General features: G+C 51.5%; 1 long non-coding RNA gene across 1 annotated transcript; it reads right to left on the reverse strand.

Moving 5' to 3' along the window:
* Nucleotides 1-909: 909 nt before the first annotated feature.
* On the reverse strand, nt 910-7,549 carry LOC121156548. Its single transcript, XR_005883877.1, has 3 exons — nt 7,516-7,549; nt 2,736-2,848; nt 910-1,690 (listed from the first exon to the last, which is right to left on the reverse strand). It is a non-coding gene; the product is annotated as an uncharacterized LOC121156548 (long non-coding RNA).
* Nucleotides 7,550-19,811: the final 12,262 nt, after the last annotated feature.

Raw genomic sequence — 19,811 nt, forward strand, 5'->3', positions numbered from 1 at the left:
GGGGTGGGGGGGCTGGGTCAAGGCCAGGGCCTGGCCTGGTGGCCTCTGAGAAGCTGATGCAGAGGCATATCACCTGCATCCCTGGCGGGGGCTGGGGGCTGTCCTGGGAGAGCAAAGGCCGGCAGAGAAAGCCACTGAATAAGTGCTGAAACCCTAGCCATCTCCCGCAGCTCTGTGTCTTGCCCGTGGAGAATTCCGGGTCAGTCCCCTGGGTGCCATAACGCACAAGGTTTCTACATAGAGAATGCCCACAGGTGAGAGCAAGAATCCTCTGAAAACATGATTGGGATGTCAAATGCCTGTATCTCACAACAGGTTCCCAGGAAGCTGACTGCACACTGGAGGTCAGACCTCTGACCTCTGGGGTGGACAGGGACAAAAGGGTAAACTGGCTAAGCAAGAGCCCAGGCCTTGGGGTACCAGCAAATATTATCCCTCCCAAGGGCTACAATCTCCCAGGCTCACTTGGGACTGGCTACTGTTTTAAATTTTATTGCAATTTTTCGTTTCTTTGAGAGGCAGACAAACACATACATGCATGCACACATGGAAACACACAAAGTTCCCTTTTGTTCACTCACTTCCTAAACGCCTACAACAGCTGGGGCTGGGATTGGCTTGAGCTAAGGCCAAAGCTCTGAGCCAGAAACTCAATCAAGGTGCACCACCTGAGTGGCAGGGACCCAACCACCGGAGTTAGTATCTGGGTCTGCATTAGCGGGAACCTGGAGCGAGAAACCTGAGCAGGGACACATCCCACTGCAAAATGGAAAGTGGGCGTCTTCTCTTCTAGGCTCACCATCTCCTCCGTGGGCCTGGTTCTTCTTGAAGACCAGATTACAAAGAGCCATGGGACACCCCAGAAATGTCTCCAATGTGAGCACCGAGGCCTCAGCTGAACACAGGGAATGCAAGCAGTGTGACGTATTTATGATTGCTCTAAATCATACAGTGGAATCACCAGGAAAACAAAACCCTCCCAATCCAAGGAGATGACAGAAGAGCGTGCATCCGCGAGCAAAGAACATGACGCCATCACAGAGGAACGCAGGGAACAGAGCGCTCCTGGGGAAAAACATAATAGCAGGAACAACTCTGCGGGCGGGAATGAGGTAAAGCTGGGGAACTTGCACTCCAGAGCATGCACAGAGTACATCCCGGAAATCAGTAAGAAAACTAGAAAATGGATATGAGAGCGCCAATACTCAAAGCACAGGAATTTTAGAGAGAAAGAGATACAGTGCATGCGTGTGTGTGTGTGTGTGTGTGTGTGTAGAAACAGCAATGCAAAACCTTTCTGAATATTCAGTCCATGAAGCCCAGGGTTGCAAACCCCACCAGTGCCCAGCAGATCTCCACTATGGGGAAGTGTTAACAACAATGTGGCTTGCAGACTTCCAGCACCAGGGAAAGTGGGGGCTGGGTGGTCTTCCAATACCCCCATAGTAAAGGTGTGGTCCCCAGAGTGACGTGACTGGGTGGGGTGGAGCCTGCACTGGATGAGGTTCTTGCATCACCGGTTTGTGGGAGTTCTCGCGGGACCACTGGCATAGAAGCCCACGTTTGGGCCGAGCGACTCTTTGCCTCCTTTCTCTGTATGATCCTCTTGTCTCATGGATCCTATCGTGGGCACCCTTGTTGGACACCCACCCAGAAGGAGCCATCGGATCTCTGATGTGAGTCTCCAAACCTGTGAATGAAACCACCCCGATCCCTACAAGTTGGCGGCTTCAGGTGTTAGTTCTGGTAGCGACAAACAGACTCAGACTTCCAGAGAACTACAGAGCAAGGATGGTTTTAGGGGCCACTGTTCTGGTGCAGCTGCTTAAGCTTCTGCCTGAGACACTCATCTCACGTGAGTGCTAGTCCCAGTCCTAGCTGTTCTGCTTCTGATCCAGCTGCCTGTTAATGGCCTAGGAAGACAGCAGAGAATGACCTCCTGTGGCAGGGCACTGTGGATAAAGCTTTTGCTTATAGTACCTCCATCCCCTGGGTTGTGTTCCAGATGCTCCACTTCTGATGCAGTTGCCTGCCAATGACTTGGGAAAGCTGCAGAGGGTGATCCAAGTGCTTGGGTTCCTGTATCCCTGTGGGAATCCTGAATGAAGCTTCTGGCTTCAAAACAACCCAACTCTGGCCACTGAAGTCATTCTCTCTCTCTCTCTCAACTCTCTTTCAAATAAATACATAAATCTAAAGAAAGAAATACTTGGGCCCCTACAGGAGACCTGGTTATTGGTTTCTGGCTTCAGCTTGACCAGTCCCAGCCATTGTGGACATTTAGGGAGTGAATTTAACAGGTAGAAGATTCTCTCTGTCTCTCCCCCTCTCTCCGCCATTCTGCCTTTCAAATATGTTAGTCAATGAGACACAGCACTGCATCCATGCTAGCTTCCTGATTCTGACAGTGTCTTGGGTCAGTGGAGAAGGTATCTTTGGGGGAAAGCTGGGAGAAGGGCACGCAGGAACCCTCTGAACCATGTTGGTACCTCAGTGTGAGTCTTCAATAATTTCAAACCAAAAAGCTATGTAAAGATCGTGACAGACCACAACCCCAATAGGAGTCTATGCTGTCCCCATGCCAGACCCCCCCCAGAGGGAAGGTCCCCAATGGCCTGCTGTTTCCAAGGTCTGGGGTACAACCTAGGGGCCCTCTGGCCCATCAGGTGCAACCAAACCCAGCTCGCAGCCCATTGGTCAGGGGAGTCAGAGCAGGTGGAAGACAGGGTTCTCACCTGACTCGGCTGCTGCCTCCCCACCTCATTGGCAAGCTGACCCTCCAGCTGCAAGCAGGGCCAGTGTGCAGAAGCAAAGCTGTTCTCTTCCAGCAACCTTTGTGTAGATGGAGCTGTGGAAGAGGAAACAGAACTTGAAGCATATGCTCACCGCTGACATTGTCCTTTTAAAAGGCAATGAACCCCTGCTGGTCCCTACTGGGGAAAAATAAGGCTTAATCTTGTGGCTGGCTGGCATCTAGAGAAACTGGCTGTTCTTTCCAGCGTTCTGAGGCTGTGGGAGCCCAGCCACCAGTAGTGGGGAGAGGGTGAAATAGGGCCCACCACTGGGCAGTGCCAGCCTGGTCAGCCTCCTTCAAGTCCTCCTGGGGAAGGAAGCAGAGAGAACACTGCATTTGGAATCATTATGAGGTGAGCTTGAATTTGAGGGCTACCTGGCCCCAAATCTACTTGCAACATGGTGACCTTATGCAGGAGCCGTCTACCTCCCAAACATCATATTCTTCCCCGCAAAGATGGATGTTCAAAGGGACATCTGGCAAGCCTGTGTGCCTGATGGAGTCCCAGCAGCTTGTTGTATGTGTGCCAAATAGCAGCCCAGAGAGGGTGAGCTGCTTGTTTGAGACCACACTGCTGTTAAGGAGGGGTCCCTCTACCCCAGGTGGGAACCCTATTGGTAAAGATTTAAAATGTGTCCCCACCCAGAGCCACTACACTGGGGTGTGCACCTGGGTGCTCCCAGATGTTAATTGAGCACCTGCCACATGCCAGACAGTTCAGGAAAAGCCGTAGTTACAACCCGGGCACAAAACAAGGCTGGGTCCCAAAGAGGTGGCATCTTACTGGGGGAGGTGGCAATAAGCAGATAGCAGTGTATGCTCCAAGGTCACAGAGGAAATCTGCTAGCAGGGTGTGATGAGCATCTTTGTGAACTGTTTCTGTCCAGTGGAGGATGTTGATGCAAAGTCCTGACTCCTGGGGTGGGAGGTGGAAGGGCAAGATCAACTTGGGAGTAGATTGTTAGCCCAAGGGTGGTGTTTGAGTGAACAAATGAATGAATGAATGTCATTTCATTTCAACTATTTCCCTAGTATCAGGGTTCCCAGTTGCCCTTAGAAATATCTGAAATGACTGATTTTTTTTGAAGAATTCTTTTTTTTTTTTAAAAAAAAAAGGGTTTATTTTTATTGGAAAGTTGGATATACAGAGAGGAAGAGAGACAGAGAGGAAGGTCTTCCATCTGTTATTCACTCCCCAAGCAGCCTCAATGGCCAGAGCTGCGCTGATCTGAAGCCAGGAGCCAGGAGCTTCTTCTGGGTCTCCCACATGGGTGCAGGGTCCCAAGGCTTTGGGCCATCCTCTACTGCTTTCCCAGGCCACAAGCAGGGAGCTGGATGGAAAGTAGAGCAGCCGAGACATGAACTGGCTCCCGTGTAGGATCCTGGTGCTTACAAGGTGAGGAGTTAGCCACTGAGCCATAGCGCCAGACCGGTGCATGCCTTTTTGCATCAGAAGCAAGGTGGGGGGGTGGACTGAAACCAAACTAGTGCCATGCTTCATATGAAAAGTCTCTTCTGTCACCTACTGAATCGAGATGGATCATGAACTCTCCTGGGGGGATGGAAGGTGGCAGAAGGGACACTGGTTGGCTTCTGCAGGAGAGCTAGCTGCTTGCATCTAGCAGGAGAGCTTCTGCAGGAGAGCTAGCTGCTTCTTGTCTCAGAGTCCAGCAGCCTGCCAGGCAGCCTGAGCTAACCAGCTGCATCCACCACAAGGCTTGCCCAGACCCTGACTGGCATCCCTAGCCTCCTATCACACTTGTGAGCCAGGCTGTCTGGAGCCAGCCAGTCCCAGCCACCTGACATGTTCTCCTGCTTAAACCTAAACCTAGTCCAGCCAGGGTAGCCAGGGTTAAACAGTTCGGTCATCTTTCACTGCTTTTCCCAGGCCATTGGCAGGAAGGTGAATTAAAAGTGGGGCAGCCAGGGGCCCAGAGTGGCAACCTAGTGGCTAAAGTCCTTGTCTTACATGCACCAAGGACATACTTGGGCACAGGTTCAAGTTCCAGCTGCTCCACTTCTTGTCTAGCTCCCTGCAAGGCTCCTGACTTCAGATCAGATAAGCTCAGCTCTCGCCATTGTGGCAACTTGGGGAGTGAACCAGAGGATGGAAGATCTTTCTGTCATTCCTTCTCTCCATAAATCTGAGCTGCCTTTCCAATAAAAATACATAAATCGTAAAAGAAGATGAAGACAAAGACTAAGAAGAAGTGGAGCACCCAGGACATGGAACCAGCACCCATATAGGATACTGGTGCTACAGGGAGTGGCTTTCCCGCACCACACCACAGTACCAGTCCTGATGGTTGATTTTCACAAAGTTCTTAAGTGCTTTTTTTAAAAAAAATAGCTGAAAATAAAAAGAGGTGTCTATCTGTCCATCTCCTGGGCCACAAACCTTTCCTTCCCATCTTGTCTCCTGCTCAGAGCAGTGTTAGGATCAGCCAGAGCTGGGTAAAAAGCCCGGTTGTTGCAGTCTGCAGCATAGCATTGTGAGTTTAGCTGCTGCCAGCAATGCCAGCATCCTACTATGGGTGCTGGTTCAAGTCCTGGCTGCTTCACCTCCAATCCAGCTTTCTGGAAAGCAACAGAGGATGGCCCAAGTGCCCTGGTTCCTGCACCCACACGGAAGATGAGGCACAAAGGAGGCTTGTGAGACAAAGAACAGCCTTGCACATGGGCCACGCAGGGAATGGCTTACATGAAGGCCATGTCGGAGCTTGCTCTGAGTCATGAAGGGACAAGGTCGGTACAGCTGGTTGGCTGAGATAATATGCCACCAAAACAGATAGGAAATACCAGGAATTGTAACAGCTCAGAAAGTTCCAAAATTGTGAGAGCTCAAGGCTAGGCTAAGCAGTGCATATTCACTTCTGTACCCTTGCTCACTTGTTCCTGCTTTTACCATAAAGGCTCCAGATAAAAGACAATCGGCAGGGACTCAGCCTTTTGGGGGTGATCCCAGTTGAGACCTCCAAAGAAATACAGCTTCTTTCTTTTCCATAAGTGGCTGTAGGCTCCCTGGTGGTCAGTTTCCATTACAGGAGACCTGGATAAAGCTCCTGGCTCCTAGCTGCAATATGGCCCAGTCCTGGATGCTGTGGCTATCTGGGAAGTGAATATCAATAAGGTAGGGATCCTAAGAGCAGTCATGCTTGGCTTCCGGGTCATTGGGAGCTTGGAATGAGATGATGGAACACGGTACATAGGTAGCATTTGAATGAATTTTTTCTGCTGGTCACATACATTTATTGACCACAGACAGCATGCTGACATTGGTCCTGGCCTCAGGAGGCTCTCCTAGAATGACAAAGGCCCACCCCTTGTCCCAGGGCCAGTGTCCCAGAGGATGACATGGCGATGCGACAATGACATGTGCCTATGCACACGATGAAGCATGGTGTGGCAGACAATGATCAACATGGGGCAGTGTGGGTGGATAAGGAAGGCGTCTCCAGGCAGGGGACCATCTAAGCCACGACCTGACTGGGGAGAAAGAGCCAACCACAAGAATCATGGCAGAGCAGGTGGGCCCAGAAGAGGGCCTGAAGTATGATTCAGCAGAGCTATAGTATGCTGGGAGGTGTGACCGAAGGTCTAGGCAGATGCAGGCTGTTGTTGTTGCTGTTAACTGATTCCTTCCAGCTCAAGTTCAAGGTCTGACTCAGACCAAAAGCTCAGTTCATGTCACACAAGAGCCTGGTCATGAGTCCTACAGGTATAACCTGTGTAGCATTTCCATAGAAACCCATCATCACTCCTTGTCAATAACTAGAGAGACTCCCCAAGGGCTCATATCCTTTGGGCCTACTCTGACCTGGGCTGATAAAGCTTCCCTGAGCTCAGCTTGGAGGGGCCTCACTTCCTCTTCCTCTCTCCCTTGAGCCCCAGCTGTTTAGAGGATACACAGGCATGGGGGGATGGGAACTCTTCCCAGTGCTTACCCATGGCTCTTCCACAACACAGCAGGCTGGATGGCCCCAGGCCAGGCCTGGCTGGGCAGCCCACGTCACTGGCCCGGACAGGGATGCAGCTGTGCCTCCTGGATTCCACAGTAGGAAGTTCCTACATTGATGTAGCCTGGGATGTAGCCACGCAACTGCCCGGTTCAGAGAGGCTGGCCCAAGGCACATTCCCTAGGAGACTGAGCCTTCAAGGACCAAGATCCACACTGAGGACAAATGAGGTGTGGCCGCTGGGATGGGGCCCTGCAGCTGTGTAACAGCTGAGCTGACAGGCATGGAGGTAAGGCTACCCACCCTAGAAGGCTGCAGCTTTAGAGCCGTGTAAACACACATGTGCACATGTAGACCTCCATGCATACAGCCACATGAGCACCACCTGTCTACAGCAGATTCAACCCTACGCATGGGTACTGTGAGATGGGCAAGACAAGACACAGAGACACACAGACAGCGACCGGAGGCTTGTACCAACCAGCAGGGCCGATTCCTCTCCCATGGGAGGTGACACACAGATGTGTCACTCTACACAGCGCACACACACACGCAGGCAGACGCGGCCACCCATGCTCCCGCCTTCATTCTGGATAATTGTGCCAGAAAATAGCAACACCTGCGTCCTGTATGCCTCCCTCCATGAGGCAGGAGCAGCCTCATTAAGCCTTCCCAGGAGGCTGGCATTTTCCTGGTTTCCCAGGAGGCCTTTGTGATGGGCCCCAGGGTGCTCTCGGCCCTGCCTCTCCCCAACCTCTCTCTTACCGCACTGGACCCTGAAGTCTTCATCTTTCTCTCTCCAGAATGCTTCCTGGGCCAGTGGCTCACAGATGAAGGTGGCTAGGCTGAAGCTTCTTCTGGGGCAAGTTGAGGACTGGCTCAGCAGAAGTCTCCAAAGAGGCCCTTGGGTCCCTGACTCAGGGACATGAGTCAGCTGTGGGCGCACACACACACAGGACATCCTCAGCTGCTCTTGTCTATCCCAAGGACTGAGCTCCGAATTTCTGGCCAGTAGGGGACTTAATTGCCTTTTCTGGTCATCCTAGATGTAGGTCCTTGGCCATTCTCTCACACACAAGGACCCTCTGCTGCCCTGGACTTCCTTGTCATCTTCCGAGAAGGTTCCGGGCCCTTTGCACTTGTTCTATGTGTTGTGTAAAAATCTCCCCTCATTCCAGGTCTTAGCCTGGCTCTCTCCTTACCAGCTTTTGAATCTCAGCTCAAACGTCACCTCCTCAGAAGCCTGTCGTGATCCAGCATGCTCACAGATCTCTGGGACATGAGTTCTGAGTGCTGCTGTGTTGTTTTCTTTAATCTTCACTGCCTGCTCCATGTCATGGTCAAGGTCAGAGAGTCAGGAGGCATGAAGAAGCTTACATACTCAAGACTCAAAACCAGATCAGTGTGGGTTGGTGTGAGACCCAGGGAGGAGATAACTTCATGATCCCTGCAGTCCTTACTCTACCTCCCAGAATCATGAGACAGATCGGAGTTGAGAACAAATAGCATGTGCCAGCCCACTTCTACACGCTCTCATTTGGAGGCATGGTCTCCAAGGTGGTGTGGTGGGAGCCAAGGTCTTGTGCTGAGGAGGTCTGGGATCATTGCGATGCTGCCTTGGGGAGGGAATACTTGCCAAGCCAGTGCAGGTTGTTATAAAGCCTGAGCCTGGCCCCTAAAGCCACTTCCCTCCACCCCCCCACTCTGGATTCTGGACAATCTCTCCTCCTACACATGCCCCTGCCATTGCCACCCTGACCAGGAGGGGCCCAGGCAAGGTTCATCAGCCTGAACCTGTGGCTGCACCTGTTGGTTGGACTCTCAGCATCCCAAACTGTGAGCTAAATAAACCTCTTGTTTTTATAAAGTTAACCAACCTCAGGTGTTTCGTTATAGTGATGCAAACCAGACTGATACAATGCCCATAGGTTACTTAGCAATAGTAAGAGCTAACACATGTGCAGCCCACATGTGACAGTCAGGATCCCAGGTACTTTATGTGTGTGAGTTTGAGTCCCAGAGACCCTGTGAGGAGTGCTTCCCCCTCCTCCTTTTACCAATGAGCAACAGGTACCCAGAGAATCAAACAAATCACCCAAGGTGGCACAGTGGATCCACATTGAGTTGAGCTATGAACTCTGGGCTAGCAGGTTGCTGAGTCTGGGTTCTCATTCCATACTCCCTTTGGATGCCCTTGCTTAACTGCTTGAAGCATACTTTTCTTCATGAAATGTGTACACATTCTTCTTCCAAATGAAAAAAAAAAAATACCCTAAAATGCATCCATTGCCCTGAATCCCTGAATAGCAAATGCCATCCTAATTCTTGGCACCAGTCCGGTGTAACACATTAAAGCACGGAAAGCAGTGAGCATGCGTGGGAGGGCCCCAATCCAGTGCCTGCACACAGCAGCTACCTGATGCATGCTGGGATGGCCACCGGGCTGCACAGGCCTCACAGGAGGTGCTAAACCAACGTGTGACGTGGACGCAGGTGATGACATTTGGACGCCTTCCGGGTGCCGTTCCCTCAGCGAGGCGCAGGGGCCTCCAGTAGCCCCCCTGGGACCCCAAGCTCAGCACGAGCACCATCAGATGCCTAGAAACCGCCTGTGTGCGTCATGGCCCATCTTCTATTAGCGCATAATTGCCATCGCAGGCGGGAGCTGCATCCTCTGGGGTTGGAATTACAGCAGGGCAGGAAATGGCCCGACAACAACGGCTGTGGTGGAAGAAGAAAAGGGGCTAGGAGGGGGCTGGGCAGCATGCTCAGAGGAGGGCCAGGTCCTTGGATAAACTGACCATTTGGGGTTTGGGGTCCAGAACTCATTGTATGTAAAAGGAAACTTTAAAAAGTGTGAGGAGAAAAAAAAAGAATCAAAAGATAGGGTTATTTTGGTGCAAATCAATTTTGAAATCCATTCAGGGAATTTTTTTCATAATGTGCCAACCTTTGAGCCTCTAACCCGCATCTCCCAGGAGGACATGAAGGCACACCTACAGAACAGACTTGCGTGCAGTCTGCCACGCACTTCCTCATTTGCATGACACTGAAACCCACAGGTCACCAAGGACAGCCTATCTGGATGATGGGAAGCCAGTTTTTGACCCAAGGCTGCGGGGCTGCCTCTCTGCGGAGCTGACTCCACACAGCTCCCTGTGTGTGTCTTGCAGAGACTCTACTAACATGTCCGTGAGCTGGCTGATGGCTCCATGGTCCCTTGCAAAGATGTTAGCAGTTTGGGGAAATCGCCAGCCTTTGCTGGCTTGCCTTTGCACCTGTTGCTTCCTGGATGGGGTTGGGGGGGAAGGGATAAGGTGGAGAATGACTTTGTCCCAGCCAGGCAGGGAATTCCTTCCTGCCCTTCAAGGCCCAGTTCAGAAGCACTTCTGTGACATCTCCACCAGTGCCCCAGCCACCCTGTGCTGTCCCCACTTTCAGGTACCCTCTGGGAAGCCTCGCTGGGACCCCTGGAATGATCTTCGCTTATGCTCTACCTGGTCACTCTTGGGCAGCTCCTTCCAGTGGCAGCTCAGTGACAAGCACCACGTGGCCTCACCCACACCTATGCCCCAGTAATTCATGGGTTTGGGAGCAGAGGCAATCTCTGTCTCTTTAAACATTCTATCTATTAATTAATAGGAAAGATAGAGAGGGCTCTTTCATCTGCTGCTTCACTCTCTAAATGCCTGCCACAGCCAGGACTGAGCCAGGTAAAACCGAAAAGCTGGGAAGTCAGTTCTCGAGCCTTGCCCTGCTGTCTCCCAGGGCACACCTTGGCAGGAAACCTCAAACAGGGTTGGAGCCAAGACTCAAACCTATAGGGGCTCCACTAAGGGCAGCAGGCCTCCCACGTGGCATCCTAACCACAGCGCCAAATGCCCACCTCAGCAATCTGTTGCCAAGGCCTCTGGCCGATGAGATGCGCGCTCTCAATGACTCACTGAGAACAGACAACACACATAACACGCACAGCAAACACCATTAATAGGATTGGGTGCCAAACACATGTCAGGCAGCTCGCCTGAGTGGCTTGCCACAAGCACGTGTGTGGGAGCCATTTATACCCATTATATTGATGATGAAGCTGAGGCTCCATAACTCACTTCCCTGGGAAGACAGTGAGTGGTGGGTTGGGCTGCACATTAACCACTGTCTGATGACGTTGCCTGAGTGTGGCTCACAGAAAAAAGCTGGCTGTGGGACTACTTGAGGACAGGAGGGGCCATATTCAAGTTGGGTTTTCCTCAATTTTATATTTTCAAAGTACAATTTTCAAAGATCAAAATTTTTTTAAATGCAGAAAAATCTTGCTGCTTCTCTTATCTTCTCTTTTTGAAGTGACTACTTCCAGGGACAGTGTGGTGAGGTAGTAGGTTAATCCTCCAATTGTGGCGTTGGCATCCCATATGGGTGCCAGTTTGAATCCTGGCTGCTCCACTTCCCAGCCAGCTCCCTGCTTATAGCCTAGGAACGCAACCCTTCCATTCGCATGGGAGACCTGGAAGAAGCTCCTGCCTCCTGGCTTTAGACTGGCTCAGTTCTGGCTATTATAGCCATTTGTGGGGTGAATCAAAAGATGGAAGATCTTCCTCTCCTCTCCCCATAACTCTTTCAAGTAAAATAAATAAATCTTTTTAAAAATTTATTTATTTTTATTGCAAAGTCAGATTATATATATATATATATATATATAGAGAGAGAGAGAGAGAGAGAGAAGAGAGAGAGAAGAAGAGAGAGAGGAAGATCTTTCGTCTGTTGATACACAAGTGACCCCAAGGGCCGGAGCTGAACTGATCCGAAGCCAAAAGCCAAGAGCTCTTGTGGGTCTCCCACACAGGCGCGAGGTTCCAAGGCTCTGGGCCATCCTCCACTGCCTTCCCAGGTCACAAGCAGGGAGCTGGATGGGAAGTGGAGCTGCCGGGATTAGAACTGGCGCCTTTATGGGATCCTGGTGTGTTCAAGGCGAGGACTTTAGCCGCTAGACCACTGTGCCAGGCCAAGTAAAATAAATAAATCTTAAGAGAGAGAGAGAGAGAGAACTACTTTCATGGCTGATCCTATGGCATAGTAGGGTAAAGCTGCTACCTGCAGTGTTGGCATTCTATGTAGGCACCTGTTCAAGTTCCAGCTGCTCTTCTTTCACTACAACATCTGGAAAAGTGGTGAATAACCCAAGTACCTGGGCCCCTGCATCCAGGTGGGAGAGCCAAATGCAGCTCCTGGCTTTAGCCTGGCCCAGTCCCTGCTGTTATAACCATTTGGGGGAATGAATCAGCAGACAGAAGATCTCTCTGCCTCTCCCACTCTTTCTGTAACTCTCCGCTTCAAATAAATAAGTCTCGACACGTTTTTTTTTTTCAGTGATTACTTTCAACTCTTTTAGCTGCCTTTCTGTAAAGCTACTTCCAAACTGTCAAGTTTTTTTTTTTGTTTTTTTTTTTTTTTGCCTCTTACACAATCTCTCAATTCAGCTGTTTCAGATCCACCCCTGGACTTCTGCTGGGTGGGGACTTTTGCTCACAGTATCCACCCCCACGTCACGCCCTGGGGAGCACTGTGCAATCCTAGGAACAGTCACCTCACACCCCTCACTGCACAGTGAGTCCTCCCTGAGGATGTCCCCACTCCTCAGCTCTTCCTGCCACGGGGAAGAGCCTCACCCACTGGGGTCCTTGTCATCAGTGCAGGTTGTATCTGGCATCAAGCAAAGCTTCTGTCTGTTTTGGTCTTTCTCAAGTTCAAGATCCTCCAAGAACCAAGTTTCATCTACCTTGTGGCTTCAGTACCCTCAATGCAGAACTCCCAACTTGTGGTTTAATACAGCTGTTCAGCAGTAGTTACCACATCTCCATCCCAGCTATCGGAAGGACATATATCCTGAAGTTGCACGCATTATTTTTGACTGTCACAGCTGTGTTTCCAGCTCAGTCATATGGCTACACCTCACTGCCAATCAGGCAGGGAAATGCAATGTTGCTTCTCAGTGGCCACCTGCCCAGTAGGGGATTCTAAGATCGGGCTAGAAAGGGGTCACTGAGTGTTGGGCGTAAAGGTAGGCTTGATGCAAACCCTTGGCAGGAAGCCTGAGAACCAGCAACCTCTCCCCTTTGCTGGAAACACAAAGCAGCTAATTCCTTCATTTCTAGCATCTTCTCTGCCCTCTGGCTTTCCACAATTGTGCCAGGGTATACCGCACTCTCCTCTCTGTTCAGAGGTATCCTACCTCACCTCTCCTCCACTGGGCAGTGACTCCCTGAGATCCTGCCCATCCTTGAGGTCACGTCTCCCCTTACCTCTCAGAGCCTGGATGATTGACAGCTCCCAGGACCACCCTCCCTGACACCGGCTGGGCCAAGGGCTGGGAGATGGTCCCACAGCCTCCCAATCCTCTCCTTCATAATGCACACGGGGGCTGCAGTGAGCTACCGACATCTTGGGGATAGGGTTGCCTCTGTCCTTGTCATCCCCCCAGAGTGCATCACCAGAAGTACTTTCCGGAAGTCCTTCCTCCAGCATCCTAACCACCCTAGAGTCACCACAAATGCTCCCTCATTGAAGAAGTTTCCTGGAATTCATCCAGACAAGCCCTTCCACTCTGAGTCACCCCCACTTTTTTCCCACCTGGTACTGGTTTTGATGGACTAACTTTCAGTGCCTCCCTAAGCCTGGAACCCTCATGGGAGTCCCAGGAAAACTGTCTGGCCCAGCAACATCAGACCAGGAATAGGCTTACTAGGCCTGTCCAACATGGGCCTTGCCCCACATCTGGCTTTTCGGGCCTTCCCAGGTCTGATGTTTTCCAATTTGCCACCTGATGCCTCAGCTCCGGCTCTAACTGTCTACCCAGCATGCCTCTCTCCAGGAGTCGTGAGCTCAGGTTTCTGGGATTTTGTGTTTTCCATTTAGAGATCAAAGGCACAGCAATGCTGGGCTCCAACTGTCAGACAAAACAAAACAAACAGCTCAGGGTGGAAGGACTTTCATTAACTTAGCAACTGGAACCGGAGCGCCTCATTGGAGGAGCTGTATAGCATTGTTTGGGGAAAAATATTTTGACAAGTGCTGGGGAGGAAGGTAAGAGCATGAGGACACGGTGCCAAGGCCTGGGAGCAAGGGCAAGCTCCTGCCCCTGGGAGAGGGCACTGCACAGCTCCCCGCAGCACAGCTTGTGTTTCTCGCTGCAAGGGCACACCTGATTACACAAAGAAGTGGGAGGTACAGAGAGACAAAGGAAAGGAGGACAGGTCCCTGCCAGGGCCGGCTTTAACAGCGGGGAAGTGAGGGAAGCTCTCAGGAGCTAGGACCCGGGGCTGAAGAGTTAGCCTTGTGGTTAAACTGCACTTGGATTTGAGTCTCAGCTCTGGTACCACACTTTAGCTTCCTAATACAGACCCTGGGGGGTAGCTGTAAGGGCTCATGTTCCTGCCCCTGACTGAGCTCCCAGATTCTGGCTCAACCTGGACCCAGCCCTGGCTGTTACAGGTGTTTGAGGAGTGAACCAGCAGATGGCACCTCTCCCTGTCTGTTGCTCTCAGCGTGTGTCATTCTGCCTCTCAAATTCCCACCAAAAATTTTTTTTTAAAGATTTATTTTTGATCTTGGTGGGTGGGTCCCAGGTGAGGAATGAATCCTGGAAGACAGTCAATGACAAAGCCACTGTATTTGCAGGTAAGCAAGGGGACTGAGACCTGGTGGTTTGGAGGGGAGAGACCTGAAGATCTTTATGGGTCAGATGATACACCATCCCACATGGGAGTGCTGGGTTGGGCTTGTTAGCAAGGAACATGGCTGACCACCACAGGCCAGCACACATACAAGCTATGGTTGTAGGACTGACTGGCAAGGCTAGATCTCAGTACCTGACAGTGAGTGTCAGATCAGGGAATGGTTCACATTAGACTGGAACCATGACACCAACTAGCAAGCAAGAGAACCAGGTCTGGGAGTGGATTCTGTAGAGGACAAATGGGCCTATGGAACTACAAGTGCTACTGGTTAGCTTGAGAGGTGGGATGGTGATAGGCTGAGCTAGGTATGACCATGTAACTCACCAGTGCTCACCAGTGCTGGGGCTGGGAACAAATGGGGCAGGTCCAGGCTACAGCACCCACATGAGCACCCTAAAACAGGGTGGGGGGTGGGCCAGTTCATACCAACTCATGCAAAGGCCAGGACAGATGGAGCAGACCATGCCATGTAAGGGTGAAGCACCTGCTGTCATGTGTGAGATCTGGGTCTGAGAGTGGCCTGAACAGGAGAACCTGGGAAACTCCCCTAGTGGGTCACAGCTTCCACTGATGAGCATGTGGTTCAGGCCTGGGTGTTAGGCAGGCTAAGCAGGGTAGATCCATCCATTGGCAAGTGTGTGAGTTGGTTTTGGAAGGGGGCAGACTGGGTAGGTCTGAACAAATCATAGCCTGCTGGCAAGTGCAGAAACCAGGATGAAGTGCAGGTCACACTGGGCTAGGCTGTCATATCGATTGGTTTGCATGAGCCAGGGATGAGAGCAGACTGAGCAAAGCCAGGTTGCAGCAACCACCATCAAGAGCTGGAGCTGGCTGGGCTAGTCTAGGCTGCAGCTCCTGAAGGTAAAGGCCAAGACAGAGGAGGGGCTGTGCCAAGCTGAGTCAGAGCAACCACTGGCACACGCATGATCTGTGGCTGGGATCAAGCCTAGTTGGGGAGCTAAGGGGACACCCTGGCTGGGTTGTGGGTCCCACTAGTGAGCATGGGGACTAGAGTGGGGGCTGTGGTCTGGTCTGGGTCTGGCTGCAGTCTCCCTCGGCACAGATGTGTACTGGGTCTGGGATGTGTCAGACTGGGCTAGACTCTAGCACCAATTGGTGATTGTGAGAACCAGGGTGGGTGTTGGATGGGCTGTCTAGGTGTCTGCCTCTGTTGAGCCATGCATGAGCTGTGTCTGGGTGTGGACTAGGCTTGGCTGGGCTGTAGCACCCAACAGTAAGAACCAGAATGGGTAAGGGCCAGTCAGGAAAGGCTACTGTCCCTGCTGGGAGAGGAGGTAGACTAAGTAAGGCTGGCACAGGGACCCACCAGTGTGCACAAGATCTGGCACTGGGAGAGGTTCTGATGGAGGAGCTTGGGAAACACCCCTATCATGACACAGTCCCTGCAGGTAAGCACAAGAACCATGGTAGGGAGCAGCCCAGACCAGGCCAGGGAATAGTACCCAGGTCTTGCCCCTGACCTTGTCTCAGGTCAGGGGCAAGACAGGCTGGGACAATTTGTATCAGCTGCTGGCAAATCTGAGAGCCAGAATGGTATGTAGGTCATGCCAGGTTGGGTCACAATGCCAGGCAGTTCACATTAGGGCCAGGACTGAGGGCTGGCTGGGCTGGTTGGGCTGGTTGGGCTGGTTGGGCTGGCTAGGCTGTAGTCTCCACCAGCATGAACTGGAACTGGGAACAGGCTGGGCTGATCCAGGCTACAGCACCAACTGGCAAATGCTGAGGTTCCATGGTCTGACCATGGTCGGTGGCTTAGATGGAACAGTAGACAACATATCCAGAAGCACATAGAGGATATGGCAGTACACTGGATCCTGCAGAGGACACAGGGTACCATAACATAGGATGGAGGGCAGAACAAATCAATCAATCACCCCAACTAAGTGTTGGCCGTGAATACTTAGGCAAGCAAGTCTCTAAGATGGATTATACTAGCCAGTGGAGTCTGGAAAGATTTCAGTCGTGATTGGAGTGGTAAGATTGGCAACAATACAGAACTGTTGAGCCATCGAAACCACTTGAGCAGAACCCTCAGAGCATGCCCCACATCAGGGACCTGGGATGGGTGGGAGGCTGGGTGTGGCTTCTCCCTTTATCTCTCCTCCTCTTCCAGGTACAGGAAGGAAAGAAGAGAATGTGAAAACAATGATCTCACCCATTTTCGTCTAACCCTTGATCCTTTGCACCTTAATCAAATATGTAAAAATTATCAAAAATTAAATTTGTACAGCAAGGAAAAAATATTTATTTTTGTTAGAAAGACAGATTACAAAAAGAAATAGAGACAGAGAGAAAGATCTTCTGTCCACTGGTTCACTCCCTAAATGGTCGCAACAGCCAGAACTGAGCTGATCTGAAGCCAGGAGCTAGGAGCTTCATCCAGGGTTGAGTGCAGGGTTCCAAGACTTTGGGCCATACTTAACCTCTTTCCCAGGTCACAAGCACGGAGCTGGATTGGAAGTGGGGCAGCCAGGACATGAACTGGTACCCATAGGAGATGTCAGTGCTTGGAAGGTGAGGATTAGCCAGCCAATTGAGCCATGGCACTGGGCCCACAAAAAAAATTTTTTTTTAAGAAGGAACCAGAAATAGCAATGGCCTACATTAGGAGTGCACTCTTTCTCTGCAAGTAGCTAAAAGATATGGATGTCTTTTTTTTTTTTTTTTTAAGATATACTTATCTATTTGAAAGGTAGAGTTAAAGAGAGAACAAGATCTTCCTCCGGCTTATTCACTCACTCCCCACATGGCTATCCTGCCTGAGCTGGGCCAGTTCGAAGGAGCCTGGAGCTTCTTCCAGATGCCTCACATGGATGCAGGGGCCAAAGCACTTGGGATTTCTTCTGCTGCTTTCCCAGACTATAAGCAGGGAGCTGATAGAAAGTATAGTAGGTGGGACTCGAACAAGTGCCCCCATGGTATGCTGGCACCACAGGCAGTGGTTTTACCAACTTGGCCATGGCACCAGCTCCTAAGGTGGTGATTTTGTACATTCAGGAGACTGTAACAGAATACCTTAGCTTGGGCAGTTGATAAGCAACAGGATTGTATTTCTCACAGTGCAATCTGGGCGAAGGTCAGAGCCCCCGCAGTTCCAGAGTCTGCTGTTCTGTGCTCCCAGGTGACCCCTTCTGGATAAATCTTCATGTGAGGCACCAGGCAGCCCCGTCCAGTCCTGCTGCAAGATGTTCATCCCATCCTCCAGGGCAGAACTCCTGGCACTCCCACCCCTTCCTGCCATTACACTGGGGATTAGGTTTCCACATAGATCATGATGGATGCAGTCACGGAAACCTTAGCAGTAATTCCATTCTGGGGAGCTTTCAGATTCTGCAACCTTGTGTCATTGGTGGGGAACATCCCCACCCACAGCTACAATTTCCACAATGGGAGGGGAGAGAAGGCGAGGCCTCCCCCACACCTACAACACCTGCTGCCAGCAGCCACAGCAAAGGAGGCTGCACTCGAGCAGCCCCTGGCCCAGTGAAATGTTGCACTGCCACAGAAGCAAGGCAGCTGACTTTTGGGGGATCTGGAAGTCTCTGCCCAGATAAACCTGGGGGCTCAGAAATCTGGCGGGGGGAGGGGGCGAGGGTTGTGGTGTAACAGGTTAAACCACCACCTACAATACTGGCATCCCATATGGGTACTGGTTCTACTCCTAGGTGCTCCTCTTTCATTCCAGCTCCCTGCTAATGTGCCTGGGAAAGCAGAGGATGATGACAAGTGCTTGGGCTCCTGAATCCAGGGAGACCTGGCTGAAACTCCGGGCTCTTGGCATTGGCCTCGCCCAGCACAGCCTAGACTGTTGTCACCCTTTAGGAAGTCAGCTAGCCAATGGAAGAGCTCCCTGTCTGTATCTCCCCCCATCTCTCTGTAACTCTGCTTTTTAAGTACATAAAAAATAAATAAAATAAATAAATAAATAAAAAGAAGCCTGCAGGAGCCACGGTAACTAAGAGTGGGGCCCACAGCCCCCTCATGCTGATGGGTAGGCAGCTCAGGTAGCCACTGGGAGGGGTTTCCTTTTTGGGCACCTTGGAGAGGCAGAGGTCAAAGGCAAGGTCACGTACTTGAGCTCCGACTGCGGAGGGGTTGGAAGTGGGGGCGAACATTTGAGCCCCCTTGTTGTTCCTGGGAAGAAGGGGGTTCTGGGTCCCCTACACTGCAGGCTGTGAGTTCCCCCAACGGATGAGATGGGAGGTGGCCACACAGCTGTTTCACATTCTCGGGCACCCTTAGAGTCGAGTCATAGCAAAAGCCACAGCACTGGGGAGAACTGGGGTGATATTATCTATGGCATAAGTGCAAATTCTCAGGCTGAACCATTTACAAACATGAACTCTTAACATGGCATAACCTCAGGACACCATCCAGGACACTAGTACTCCCATTTTACAGAGGTTCCAAACAGTTGGAAAAGTGTGGCCTGGGCGATAAAACCACTAAGTAACAAAAGTGCTGGGATTCGTGCCTGGGCTGTCCCAGCTCCAGCTCCAGGGTCACAGCCAAGACACTACTGCCAGCCGCAAGGCCAGGAGGAAGGCTATGGAAGAGCAGGGAGGCTGTGCATTTTTGGGGTGCGTGCCCCAGACTAGTTTCACTGTTCTCAAAGCAAGAAGCAAACTGACAAATGCTGCCGTGTTGGGGGAAGCAAGCCAGCCTCAGGCTCAGCGAGGTGCATACAAAAGCAGCTCCTCTGGGCAGCTGGAGCCCAGGAGTAAGAGGCCCCCCAGAAGGGGTGAGCATCGCCCTTATACCTGATGGGAACTAGCAGAAATGTAGGGAGAAAGCTTCGAACTCCAGAAAGATGATCTCCTGTAGACCTCAAAGGCAGCCTAGCCAACAGCTACCATCTGGTGACCCAGACTCTAAAGCCAGCAAGCAGGGAGTTCAGCCTCCTACCTGCTGGACACCCTTCCATGTACGCACATGCACAGAATCTTCTGGATTTTCTGTTAACGCTGCTTCCCGGGAGCCTAATTCATCAAGGCAAATGTCAGCTGCTTACCCTGACCCTCTGTTCTGATAGTGGCACTCCAAGGCATCTGCGATCACCAAGCAGGAAGCTGAGAAAGGGGCTGTAAAAGGCACCACTCAGAACACAACCAGCTGGGTCAGGCTCAATGATTCAACTGGCTAATACTCTCCCCGTTGGCATTCCACATGCGCCCTGGTTCATGTCCCAGCCTCTGCAGCTCCCTGCTTGTGGCCTGAGAAAGCAGTAGAGGACAGCCTAATGCCTGGGGACCCTGCACCCACGTGCGAGACCTAGAAGAAACTCCTGGCTGCTTGCTTCAGATCAGCTCA

Source organism: Ochotona curzoniae, unplaced genomic scaffold, assembly GCF_017591425.1.
Source record: "Ochotona curzoniae isolate NIBS_2020 unplaced genomic scaffold, NIBS_Ocur_1.0 contig_3432, whole genome shotgun sequence".
Lineage (NCBI taxonomy): Eukaryota > Metazoa > Chordata > Mammalia > Lagomorpha > Ochotonidae > Ochotona > Ochotona curzoniae.